Source organism: Halyomorpha halys, unplaced genomic scaffold (genome assembly GCF_000696795.3).
Source record: "Halyomorpha halys isolate HHAL.00 unplaced genomic scaffold, Hhal_1.1 Scaffold167.1, whole genome shotgun sequence".
Classification (NCBI taxonomy): domain Eukaryota; kingdom Metazoa; phylum Arthropoda; class Insecta; order Hemiptera; family Pentatomidae; genus Halyomorpha; species Halyomorpha halys.
The window spans coordinates 369,178-379,509 of NW_027106937.1; the positions used below are offsets into that span (position 1 = coordinate 369,178).

General features: G+C 32.4%; 1 long non-coding RNA gene across 1 annotated transcript; it reads right to left on the minus strand.

The window, feature by feature from the left end:
* Positions 1-1,939: 1,939 nt before the first annotated feature.
* Positions 1,940-5,924, minus strand: LOC106678908 (uncharacterized). The gene is made up of 2 exons (XR_010842832.1): positions 5,122-5,924; positions 1,940-2,042 (listed from the first exon to the last, which is right to left on the minus strand). It is a non-coding gene; the product is annotated as an uncharacterized lncRNA (long non-coding RNA).
* Positions 5,925-10,332: the final 4,408 nt, after the last annotated feature.

Here is a 10,332-nt window from a genome sequence, read left to right on the forward strand (position 1 = left end):
GTACAAATAATAAATACAATAAGTAAATATGTTGTATGTTTCATATACACTTGAAAATCTTGGGATGGAACCACCCATAGGTGGTACTTTAAGTATTAATTAAAATTAGAAGGTCCCATGGCCATCTTCTTTTCAGGCGCCTCGGAGGATTATCAGGGATTGTTAAGGATGAAAGATTAAGAATTAATGGGTTAGAATGGGTAAGGAGTTTGTAATGAAAAGACGCATATCTGTTTTGGCCCAAATCTGCAACGCTAGGGATGTCTTTGTGAATGAGTTTATTTGCAACATAATAAGGAGCATCAAGGATTTAACGTAGAATTTTGGATTGTAACGATTGGATGCGGGAGGACTTTGATGGTTTGGTTGAGCCCCAGACCTCAATTCCATATGTCCAAATTGGCCTGATTATCGTAGTGTATACTAATTTTTTGTAGTGAATGGGAAGTTTAGAGCGTTTTTCAAGTAAGTGTTGTAGCAATCGGAATCTACGAGCAGTATCTTGTCGTTTCAGTCTTGTGTGTGGATTCCAAGTCTCTTGTCAAGATGGAGTCCTAAGTATCGAATCTGTTCAACAGGCGTTAGTAGAGTATTTAGAAAGGATACTGTAGAACAGGAGGGCAATATAAATTTTAAGTTAGTAATAATTTAGCTCTATCTTGATAATAGGCCAAACTGTCCCCACGTACTCGCACTGGATTAGAAAAACTACCACCTCCAATGTGCCAATATTGTCAGTCCATTCTCACGATTTTTGAACAATGTCAAGTATATTTCTGAAGAATACTATTTACCGATAATAAGCATAATAGGACTGACCACAAATTTATCTGAAGATCTCAAAAATGAGGAAGCTAAAATCACATTGGTGTTTTCCAAATTATGGATCTTCTTCGAGTTAATTATTATGTTGTTTTTTTTTACGTTGGAATCATGTACATGTGCGCGAGAAGGAATATCTGTGTGTAGCTTTATAATTATAACAATCGTTGATTACCAAAAAAAAATTACTCCCTTAAATAAGACCAAACAAACAACAAACAAAAATAATATATATAAAATCTTATAGTTAATAATAGGTAAAAAATGAAACATTTAAAATTAAAGTTATGAAAACATTGAGAAATAATGTAACTTATTAACGAATATAATGTTCAAGTTCGTCGTAAAACAATTGTGAATAAGATGGACTTGTAAGGAACTAGTAACGAACGCATCCTTAAAAGTTAATAAATGCTGCTCCAATGGTAAACGTTCGAGGGGTAGATCGAAACGTCGGTGTGATGATTACACCAAGACTGAACTTATTTTAGTTTTGAGCGGATTTTAGGATGGACAGGGGTCATTGGGAAGAGTTGAAGCGAGTGTGTAGAAAGCGAATGATGGAATCGGCATCGAACCTTCGGGTTAACTAATCCTTATTGTTACAAGAAAAATCAAAAATATATTACCCTCAAAATAAGGGAGATAATAGTAATCTTTGTAATGTAAATAAATGTACTATCCCCTTAAAGAAAGATACCAGAAAAGTACTATATTATTCCACTTAATATATCACGAACATACATACTGACTGACGAGGTGTGGTAATTTCAAAGCATTCGCCAAGTCTCCGATGAGAGGATTGGATCCTGGTTGATAGGCGAAAATATGTTCAACTAATTCGCCTTTGCTACAATCTTTGGGCAGTGGCAAATAATTATCAAAGTATTTTCCGAACCGTCGGAAAAAAGAAAAGAGGATCTTCATTATATGCTTTATATATAAATGTATTAATGAATACATTACATCAATATTGACTCACTTTTTATTATCTTCTAGATACATTAACAGAAAATACATTTTCATTCTCTCAAAGAGATATTGTAAGCTAAAATATTTTATTAAGTAAATAATTGAGTCATTTTAGTACCTTACAACTATTCACTATAACTTCGAATGAAAAGACAAAAGTAAAAAACATTTATTTTTTAAAAGCCAAAACGAGAAGTGTCGCCAGGATTAATGTACATGTAGCCCTTAGGAGGAAACCTCCCATTAATCTGAAAGAAAAAAAAAATACGAATTGGAATGTTTTTGGAGATGTATTCATAAAATTAGTATATATAATATCGAAATTTGGCAGAAGGTAAAATTAACAGGTGAACTTGTTCCTATTGTTTCAGCAATAGGAGAAATAATATCTAAACTTACTAAAATGGCCAATACAAGTAACGAGTAATTTAAAATAATATATCATATCATAAATTTTGTTAAGCGATAATTGTTCCTAATGAGCTACAAAAAAAAATCAACAAATCTTTATGGTTTGTTAGCTATTCGAGATAATTCAATATTTTGCTAAGATAAACTTAATACAACCTACTGGTACTTCTAGTGTTGTAATAACCTAACAGGAACAGCTCATCTCAATTACTAAATTTTAGTGAATACCAGGTCAGAAATAGGAATTCTAAAATAATTATCTTTTATCCTTTAAATTATCTTTTATAGATAATATTTCATTTAGGAAGATGCATAATATATTATATTATCTAATAGTGAGGTGTCATACATAATCATATAGCTTTGTTTAACAACCACTTTTAACTATCAAAACGGGCATGTACAATACGGTTTTTCTATTCCAATACCTGTACCCCGTATGGACCTTTCGGATTGATCACTTCAAAAGTGATTGCTAGAACAAGAGGTAATAGAAGCTACTCACTAAAAAAACAAAACAAAAAAGTTTGAATCACAAGAATAAATCAATTTGTTGACAAGAATAATTCTAATTTTTAGTAATTAAAGTTTCAATTTGGCTTATAATGAAAGTTACGAAACTAGATTCAGTAACCCACTCTATGAATACTTGCACTAACACATTGTAAGAGTTTTCGCAGTAACGCATCGTACTAATTTTTGATCATAATAAAAATCTATATCATTCAGAATCATAACCAAAACTGATAGAAGTAAATTGCTATGAATGAAACAATTACACTTGTAGCAGTACTGCAACCTTCCTGAATATAAAATAGCAAAACACACAATTGGTGACACCAATAATAGTGATCATAAATATTCACTTTATTAAGTACACAATTTTGTTTTATTGTTATTTTCAATACATTTTCACGCGCTAACTTCACGTTAGGATGTAGATTGTGTGATGGTTGCATTTAATCTTTTAATTTCACTAGTTAATTTTGGTTTATATTAAGTGTTTATTATTATTGGCTAGAGCTAAGATTTTTTTTTGTAAGTTATATAGTTTATGTTCAATTTAGCATCCTCAAATAAAGTGTATTTAATGAGTGGAAGTAAATTGCCTTTTTTATTTCATAATAGATATAGAAACTAAAGGAAATACACTCAAATGTTATCTATTTCGTCGGTGCAATGACGAAATGAAAAATTTGATAACTTTTGAGCGCATTATGCATTTGAATTATGGTTGCAGATACTACGTAACAGCTAATATCTATGTCAAAATTCTATAAAAAGTAAACCTCGAGGTATGCCGGAACGGATTTGCCCAGCGAATAAGAAATAAAAAATGTTCCTTAATAAAAAAAAACCTTAATTAAAAAGTCCAGCAATAGGTAATGACCTCATAAATATCGATTATACATTTTATATCAATTCCAAACATCTGTACTATTGTAATATTGTTGACTGGTAAAGGTTACACTATAGATAATTAAATAGGTCAGTGTATGATAGAGTAAATACTAATTTGTGGCATTTGGTTAAATTGGGATCTTGAGTTTTACAAAAGGAATGTTCGCAAAGTGCATCTTTTTCGTAATTCAGCAGACCCAAGTTTTCAAAATAGCAGAAATTCGACAAGAATAGATTTTTATGTGGGGAATGAAAATAATAAAAAAATTAAATCGCAAAATTATGGAATGAATTCTCATTTGGCCAACTTTACGATGGGAAAGCAGTTTAATAGAATATTTTCATAAGTGAAATGTGAAAATGAAACAATTTTTATCAACCAAATCATTACAAGTGCTATCAATCATAACCTCCGATAAACTGTAGTTTAGTTTAAGCTCATCTTTCCTCTCTTATTTGTACTATAAATAAATAAAGTTGAAATATTACTCATAATAAGTGGAACCTTCATATAAAGCAAATACGAAACAGTAAACAATTCATCACAATATTATAACCTTTTCGGATAGTAGAAGAGTGCACTAGAGAAGAATGCACCATTTCAACCTTTTAGGGAATAGATAAAGTTTATAAAAAACAGAGGATAGGAGACAGACAGAAGCAAGTGTTATGACAGTTCAACACCTTGCACCAATGAAAATGTATTCCTCAATACCAAAACGGGTTATGTTGGAATATAGGAAAAATGATTAATTATAGAAAATAAAAGCAAGCTATACCATCTTCATACGTATTTCTCTGCTTTCTTGGATAGTGGTACATCTTACATAAAAAAATAAAGTTTGGTTTTTATTTTAAAATAAACAGTTACAACGGCAGCACCGCAGGTAGGGGTCTTATTCCTAAGCTGGTAGAGTCTTCAAAAAGTAACCACAGACTCTTTGTGATGCAAAATGTTACAATCTATAGAATATGTCCAATACAAAATAATAAATAAACCCTTTGTTGTCATTTTAAAGCACAAACGGTTATGGCAACCAATTATCAACTAGTACAGATGCAGTTGCATGGCGACTAACATATAAATTGTACTAAAGTAAAATTAACAATACTAATTTAAAATTAACAATACCGTAACATAAGCAAAAGCTGACCCTCAAATTTTCAAATGACAGATTAATAATGCAATATGATTGTTGAAAAATCAAGTGTGTTTCTGTTTGTTGTGATCTGCCTAAAAGGATAAACAACAAACTTTCTATTTTTGTGACCTGCTTACAAGAACAAACAACAAATTTTGTTTTTTGTAATCTGCTCACATAGATAAACAACAAACTTTGTTTTTTGTGATCTGCCTACAAAGACAAACAACAAACTGATTTGATGAGCAACCTTTAAAAAGGATGAACTGAATATCGGAGTGTGTTCATGTCAACAACTAACAATGTTTAAAAAGAATCTAGGCTCTCACGTGGTGGCCATTTCCCTTTTAATCTCCATAACTTCGCCCGGTACCTGCTCGTTTTCCGCGTTCTTCTGGATCTGCTTCTCCTTCCTCACCGACTCCTCCATGGACCGAGTCTCCTGAGGACTACTCTTGGGCTTGATTTTGTCTTTGCGCTGACCCTTCGTCTTGCAAATGTCAATGAGGTTCCTCACCACCCAGCCAGGAAGGTTCACGTAATGTTTCACTGGAGCCCCTACTCTCTTCTTCAATAGCGTACCTTCTTTTGCTACTTTTGGCGGTTTTTGACGGATTCGCTCCTGTACCCCACTTCGAATTTTTTTTAAGTATTCCTGCTTCCTCTTTGAAAGTCTCTTATCTCCGTCGTTCGCACGAGAACACTTGCAATAGTAATTATTGCTAAAATCACTGCGCTTAGTTCGGCTCATTTTTTTCCGTAAAACTTTATTGATTTAGGATATAAAGTAAATTAAAGATTTTTTTTAATTAATAGTTTTTCTTTTTTAAAAATTTAATTAAATTATAAACTTTTACAGCTGTACATGATTACATCTGTTAAATAGGCCACATTCTTTGCGTGAGAAGTTAAAAAAATTATCCAAGAAATCTTGATGACAGTGTATCGTTGACTCCTCTGCATTCACGGGACAGGATTTTTTAGCCTGTTTGAATTTAGCCAGGGCAGGTTGAATATCATTTTATGGTAGGTCCAAAGAAGCAAATATAGATCAACTAAGGATGTTAAATCTAAATTAATAAGTCAAATTTAATAACAAAAACATTGTTTTTGAAATAAACATGTTTTTTCTGTTACTTTTAATAAACGGGTGGCCGACAGTGTAAACAAGTTATATATAATTGCCCAAACATAGTACATAATTACTCTCATATGTAACATAATTAAATAATCACTGTTATACATTAGTTATTACTATTTTAATTACCAAAAATATTTCAAGATAGGAAATAACAAATATATTGAACCCCTTCCCTTGCTTTTCTGCGTTACTGAAGCCTTTAAATATAAATTAAATTAACAAGGGCTAATACTACTTTTTTTTAAAGCTTGGCAGAACAAATTAAATAGGACCTACTAGGAAAAATAACGGTTTAAGCTTGACTGAATATTTTAAACACACTTTCCTGCATAGCAACTTGTTTAATTTTTCTAAACCTTACGCAGTGGCAGTTCTCTGAATCTAAAAATTTCCTTTCATTTTAAAATAGGAAAAAAAGCATTAATTCCATTTTTCTCAGAGTTATATTTTAATAACACAATATGCTCTTCCATTAAGTTCTTCAATTACAACCGGTATATTTAATACAGATGGTTAATTTAATTTTTAGAAATGCTCACATTCTTCCTTGCGATGGAAACTACCAATGCTCAAAGGAGGCAACCTTGAGGCAAACATTTCGAAAAAAATATTTAATCGCAAATCGATCACAACCAATAATGTAGAACAAAAACCTATGGTTTGATCAGTAGCGTCTAGTCATACTGTAATAATTTTCATAGAATTCAAAATGTATTATAAACAAATGAAATAAACAACAATCTAAAACAGTCCAGAAGTCATGAATACTTGATACAAGAAATTATTAGGACTCATCCCCCCCCCGTTTTATAAGAACTTAACCTTATATCGTCATCGAATCTTAAATCTTAACACTAAATCGAATCTTAACACTTATCACACCAAGGTAGTGTGTAAGCAAACAAGATTGAAAAAAAAAACAATAATGAAAAACACTGATAAGCATTGAAAATATTATTTTTTGTTTTTTATCAATTCGTGAGTTGGTAACAGTAAGATACCATAAATTTAAAATTTGTATTGCAACATTAACAGTTAGTATAATTATTAATAATGCCACAAGAATAGAACCTAAATCGAGGGAATTAAATTGGTTCTATTGAATCAGTTCAGTTTATTCATAAATGTTTTTTAAGTTGTTTCTATCATTAAATTTTACATCGTTTGAATTTTACAAATAATAAATTATTGGAATGGGCAGCCGTTTGGTAAAGCACTGTGCTTACCAAGGGTCCGGGTTTGAATCCGGCTGTGGCAAATAATTTTTTGTTTTACCGTAGCCGTGGGTTCGGGAGCTCTCCGAGATCCACCCAGCCTCTTAACCCGTCTCCGGTCGTTTGGTCGATTTTAACACGGATAGAGCCGCGCGTGAGACTTTTTCACACATTTCTTATTTGCAGCTCTTGAACGTATTTTTTAAAATATAAAATTTTGATTTAGATTATTTTTTTTTAACATAACAAAAAAAGTATGAAAAAAATGTATTTTGAGCTTTTAAAAATTCAAAAAACAAACACTGTTATAAAATAGTAATAAACATAATATAATATTTTAGTCAGACAAAGTTATAAAATATAACACTAATCTTTAAAAAAAATGCTCAGTCTGAAGAAATCTCTGGTGCACAAGTGGTGCAAGTGAACACCGTATGACTGGGACATATTGGTCTTTTACACTGGCAATTCTTTTTTGTTTAGAATGCTTGAAAACCCAAAAATTTACAAAAAATACTATTTATACGGGGAAGCGATAAAGTGATAACATGAAAAGACAAATTTCTATTATAAATACCACCCTAACATACACTTAAAGGATCGAAATACAATTCATAGTAAATAATACGTACCTAATGAAGTTCCTGCCTCTTCAAACCTACGTTTCACTAGTTCTGTTAATTTTTTACTTCGAGGAAAAAACATTTTTATGGATTAAATACACTTGGCGCACGTGAGAAAAATCCTCACAACTTGAATATTTTTATAGCAGCCTTAGTCGCGCGTGATATAATATCTCATAAGAAAGGTATATTGTCGGGTAAAGAGGGCTGAACGCTTACCCAGAGCTGCTAGAGTGGTGTAGGGGGCGAATCATAGAAGGAAGAGACTGCGAACTACGGATTCCAGGAAGATGGGAGCCACAGTATCCGTCTAGCAGCTTCTAGACCCGAAAAACATTTAACGTGAGAGAAATTCTCACGCAGCGACCAATAAAGATCCACGATTCTGACCAAATTCCTTTCAATCACTTCCTTACAAAGTATTGCACTCCTAAACCTTCATGTAATGTAGCGGTATAGATTTAGTGATTTTTTTTTTTTTTTACATTTATCGTAAATGCTTGAAGTTTAATGAATTATCAAATACATTTTTGTTGATATTTCAAATGCTGTATTTAAAACATCGCAAAAATGAGCTACAAAGCTACCGACTCATTTAGCACAACAACGTTTCTACATTTTGGGCTCCGATTCTTTCAAAATATTCATGGAATCTCCATGAATAATTTAAACCACCAAACTTGAAAATCGGTGGAGCTCAATGCCTAAAACATTGTAAAATTTGGCAAATTACCACACCCCTAAGTACGTTACCCTTCTTGTGTCCACCGTAGTCAGGTAATAAAACCTCTGCTAAATCTTAAGGGTCTTGAGTTGGTAAGGACTTTTCTTTTTTACGATTATACAATGTGGTGATGGATTCGGCATCTTGGCTTAGCTACAAGTTATATTTCACAATTTAGGTTCCCGACTTAGGAGTCAATCCAAGTCTGCCAAAAAGTGATTTGCAACGATCAAGAAAAGATGAAATGTGTATATTGTTAAAACTCATTCGTCAAATACATGTCTAACGAAGTATACGTATTTAAGAACAAAACATTCAATCAAACAGCTATTCTTATTAATTCGGATTGTTTAAAACGAATTTTCTCCTGTATAAGACGGTTGTGTAATTAAAGGAAGGAGGTAACAAGAAAACTTGCTAGATTTATTTATCTTAGAGGCTGAGGGAAGGTAACTTATCCCATGCTCTACAAGGCACCTCTTACTATTCCTCCTCCAAATGTCTCGGGGTTCAGTATTTAAGTTAAACATTGCCACAGTTTGAAAACTATTTGCTCTTGAGGAGTTGCCGGCTGTCGGAAAACTTCTAAGGTACACAGGGAAATTAGTTTCACTCTTGACATGGATAACCCAGTTGAGTTGGTCCCGGAAGGAAGATTAATCCGGTCAATTTAGCCATGAGCGGAGAGACTCCAGCAGCAGTATATCAGGAGCGATCGTCCGAAGGTGGATTCGGCTACTTGCTTTGATTATTTTTTTTAACGATGCGACCCTCGTAAAATGTTATGGATACTGAGGTAATTTGGAGAGAACAGGGCTTCTGGGGGGTATAAGTGGGGTCCCTTCTCCTTTTACTTTTCCAGATTGTTTTCTCAGTCCACTCTATAGTGGCGAATCGATTTAGATAAGAGCTTAATTTTGTTACCATCGGAAAAGGGGAGATACTCAGAAATCGATATGGTTTTCAGATCTTGGATCAAAACAAATTGACTGTGATAATTGTCTTTAGGAAAGTTGTGTTCCCAATGCTTTCGGTAATCCCGTAAATTTATTTTTCTACCCACGCTCAATATGTTCAAGTAACAGTGATAATAGAAAAAAAATCATAAACGACTCAAATAATAGTATTTATCAATTGATTTCAATATAAAACAACTCAAAAATATTATAATAATAAATCGGTACAATAGAGCTACTGTAGTATATTAATAATAACAATATACTTAATATAATTAATACTAAATAATACTATTGCTTGTAACAACAGGAATACAATAATAATATATGTAATTGTATAACATAATAATAGTAATAATACTCAACAATCAGTTCTCGACACTGCACGTATAGTGCGAAAATTTTTAAATATTTGAAACAAAAAAAAAAAAAATATGAAATAACAAAAATATGAAGGTGGTTGGACCTCTAGGTCCCCCACCTCAGATACTCAACCCGCAATAGCGAGAAATACCGATATTATATAATAATATAAAATCAGTTTCTGGCTGTGAAGTACAACTTAATTGATGATAAGAGCCCATATTACAAGTACCTTCCAAATAGACTCTTCTAAAAGGTCCTCCCAAGCTCTATTAGGATAAATAAATAATTATGGACCATACAATACGCCATAATAAACCGAATATTCTCCTTACAGACCTATGAAAAAAAAAAGAAAGCAGAACTTATTGATAAAGGGATCCCCGAGGATAATAGTTTACGCTTCACTGTTGGAGAAAAACTGAAGAAATATGAGAAATTAGTGATAGAATTGAAAGAAATATATAAATTGTAAAGTTTTACCACTACTCCATTCATAATATCAACGAATGGTCTCAGACCAATATCCACAGTGGCAGGCATGAGAATGGTCTGGGGTGACT